Here is a 4,056-nt window from a genome sequence, read left to right on the forward strand (position 1 = left end):
GAAAAATACTAAAAAATACTAAGAGGTTTAATTTAGAATTGTCAAGTCACACAGAAGAACTTGCAAAATAAAAACACTAACACCATCAGACGAAAAAGGTTTATTTCTTAAACTTTACAAAGAAAAAAGATTTATAAATCCAAGTTTTGAAAATTGTCACATAATTCATCACATTTCACACTAAAAAATATTAATCAATGAAACTGGGTGCCTTTCAACTTTCTTCAACACCAAAGAAAAAAAGAATTTCATCAAAAAAATAATAAGAGAAAATATATTTAGAAAAAATACTAATACTAAGAAGAAATTAAAGAGAAAAGAAGTATGAGAAAAAGCCAAAAGCAACTGCTAAAATATTTTCAATTGTGAAAGCACAGGGAAAAACATGCAAATCAAAACACCAACACCACCAGACAAAAAAGGTTTACTTCTTAAACTTTACAAAGAAAAATTTTATCTTTATAAATCCAAGTTTTGAAAATTGTCACATAATTGATCACATTTCACACATGTTATCACACACTAAAATATTCAATGAATCTAGGATAGGGCTAAAATAATTCAGGTTCTTCTGGGGTGCCTTTCAACTTTCTTCAACTTCATTCATTCTAAAGAGAAAAAGCATTTCATCAATCCTTTTAGGCAAAAAGTTGTATTTTCAAACCTGACATCATTATCAAAAGATATTACTCATTATCTTACTTTAGCCATCTTTCATGGATAGACAATACATTTGTGAATGCATTTTGTTTTATGCCAATTATATTTTAGCTATTTTCAATAAAAAGAATGTGTCACATGCATATATTCAACCCAGAAATATGTCACTATTTAATTTGAACACAGAAAAACTGGGTACCACCCTTCTGAGTACTACAGAATATAAATCACATGGAAATCAGAAAAATTTCTCTCAAGTTTAAAATAGTAATTGCTGGTCTTTTCATGGATATTTATTGTAAGACCACCACAGGAATTATAGTAATCAGCCAGACTTGTTCAGCTGTTATAGCATTAAGTTTCATCATTGGTATCACACATGGTGACCATAGAAGCAAATTTCAATTTGATTGTTGTCATCTCAACAATGTAGTGGCTTTTTAAAATCAAATGCTGGCCATCCATGACAAAATCAATATACTTCAGTGCAGATATCTTGTTCACTTTCCAATCAATGTACATCTGACAGTAAAGTTCATATCCACGACTCATGTTGCACTCTTGACCAGGGAAAATCTTGAATATTACAAGAACACATGATTAATATAAAATTGCATTTTCAACTATCTTAATTATTGTCTAGTTTTTGGTCAGGCATTCTATGGTTACTTCATCCCTCTATATAAATATGCTATATTTATTCAAAGCCCACCACAGGAATTTCATTGGTGACCACATAGGGAGCATAGAAGCAAAGTTCACTTAGCAATCTTAACAAAATTGTGACTGCCTGACGATTTTCATGAAGATCCTAGTTGCAGCAAATTCCCCCTTATACTAAATAACAAAATATATATCTGGGCGGTTGATATATATTACAAGGCCACTACAAGAATTTCAGCTGCAAGGCTAATATAAATTTTGAAGGAACAATCAAATTACCTCTGCAAAAATCTTGTTCACTTCCAATTTTCCTCTGACAGTAAAGTCCATATCCACAGCAGCTAATGTGGCTGGTTGCACTCTTGATCAAGGAAAATCTTGAATATATAAAGAAGTTATTATTAAGACAAAATTCCATTTTCAACTATCTTAATTATTGTCTAGTTTTTCGTCAGGTATTCTATGGTTACTTCATCCCTCTATATATAACTATGGTTGCTATATTTTCAAAGACCAGCACAGGAATTTATTACTGGTGACACATAGTGAGTATAGAAGCAAAGTTCACTTTATAATCTTAACAAAATTGTGACTGCCTGACGATTTTCATGAAGATCCTAGTTGCAGCAAATTCCCCCTTATACTAAATAACAAAATATATATCTGGGCGGTTGATATATATTACAAAGTCACTACAAGAATTTCAGCTGCAAGGCTAATATAAATTTTGAAGGAACAATCAAATTACCTCTGCAAAAATCTTGTTCACTTCCAATTTTCCTCTGACAGTAAAGTCCATATCCACAGCAGCTAATGTGGCTGGTTGCACTCTTGATCAAAGGAAAATCTTGAATATATAAAGAAGTTATTATTAAGACAAAATTCCATTTTCAACTATCTTAATTATTGTCTAGTTTTTCGTCAGGTATTCTATGGTTACTTCATCCCTCTATATATAACTATGGTTGCTATATTTATTCAAAGACCAGCACAGGAATTTATTACTGGTGACACATAGTGAGTATAGAAGCAAAGTTCACTTTATAATCTTAACAAAATTGTGACTGCCTGACGATTTTCATGAAGATCCTAGTTGCAGCAAATTCCCCCTTATAAATAACAAAATATATATCTGGGCGGTTGATATATATTACAAAGTCACTACAAGAATTTCAGCTGCAAGGCTAATATAAATTTTGAAGGAACAATCAAATTACCTCTGCAAAAATCTTGTTCACTTCCAATTTTCCTCTGACAGTAAAGTCCATATCCACAGCAGCTAATGTGGCTGGTTGCACTCTTGACCAAGGAAAATCTTGAATATATAAAGAAGTTATTATTAAGACAAAATTCCATTTTCAACTATCTTAATTTGTCTAGTTTTTCGTCAGGTATTCTATGGTTACTTCATCCCTCTATATATAACTATGGTTGCTATATTTATTCAAAGACCAGCACAGGAATTTATTACTGGTGACACATAGTGAGTATAGAAGCAAAGTTCACTTTATAATCTTAACAAAATTGTGACTGCCTGACGATTTTCATGAAGATCCTAGTTGCAGCAAATTCCCCCTTATATAAATAACAAAATATATATCCGGGCAGTTGATATGTATTACAAAGTCACTACAAGAATTTCAGCTGCAAGGCTAATATAAATTTTGAAGGAACAATCAAATTACCTCTGCAAAAATCTTGTTCACTTCCAATTTTCCTCTGACAGTAAAGTCCATATCCACAGCAGCTAATGTGGCTGGTTGCACTCTTGATCAAGGAAAATCTTGAATATATAAAGAAGTTATTATTAAGACAAAATTCCATTTTCAACTATCTTAATTATTGTCTAGTTTTTCGTCAGGTATTCTATGGTTACTTCATCCCTCTATATATAACTATGGTTGCTATATTTATTCAAAGACCAGCACAGGAATTTATTACTGGTGACACATAGTGAGTATAGAAGCAAAGTTCACTTTATAATCTTAACAAAATTGTGACTGCCTGACGATTTTCATGAAGATCCTAGTTGCAGCAAATTCCCCCTTATACTAAATAACAAAATATATATCTGGGCGGTTGATATATATTACAAAGTCACTACAAGAATTTCAGCTGCAAGGCTAATATAAATTTTGAAGGAACAATCAAATTACCTCTGCAAAAATCTTGTTCACTTCCAATTTTCCTCTGACAGTAAAGTCCATATCCACAGCAGCTAATGTGGCTGGTTGCACTCTTGACCAAGGAAAATCTTGAATATATAAAGAAGTATTATTAAGACAAAATTCCATTTTCAACTATCTTAATTATTGTCTAGTTTTTCGTCAGGTATTCTATGGTTACTTCATCCCTTATATATAACTATGGTTGCTATATTTATTCAAAGACCAGCACAGGAATTTATTACTGGTGACACATAGTGAGTATAGAAGCAAAGTTCACTTTATAATCTTAACAAAATTGTGACTGCCTGACGATTTTCATGAAGATCCTAGTTGCAGCAAATTCCCCCTTATACTAAATAACAAAATATATATCTGGGGTTGATATATTACAAAGTCACTACAAGAATTTCAGCTGCAAGGCTAATATAAATTTTGAAGGAACAATCAAATTACCTCTGCAAAAATCTTGTTCACTTCCAATTTTCCTCTGACAGTAAAGTCCATATCCACAGCAGCTAATGTGGCTGGTTGCACTCTTGACCAAGGAAAATCTTGAATATATAAA

General features: G+C 31.9%; 1 long non-coding RNA gene across 1 annotated transcript; it reads right to left on the bottom strand.

Moving 5' to 3' along the window:
- Positions 1-341: 341 nt before the first annotated feature.
- On the bottom strand, positions 342-3,971 carry LOC114516240. The gene is made up of 3 exons (XR_003686280.1): positions 3,945-3,971; positions 1,142-1,236; positions 342-608 (listed from the first exon to the last, which is right to left on the bottom strand). It is a non-coding gene; the product is annotated as an uncharacterized LOC114516240 (long non-coding RNA).
- Between the last annotated feature and the right edge of the window lie 85 nt (positions 3,972-4,056).

The sequence above is a fragment of the Dendronephthya gigantea genome, unplaced genomic scaffold, assembly GCF_004324835.1.
Source record: "Dendronephthya gigantea isolate DGI-Jeju-01 unplaced genomic scaffold, DenGig_1.0 000005F, whole genome shotgun sequence".
NCBI lineage: Eukaryota > Metazoa > Cnidaria > Anthozoa > Malacalcyonacea > Nephtheidae > Dendronephthya > Dendronephthya gigantea.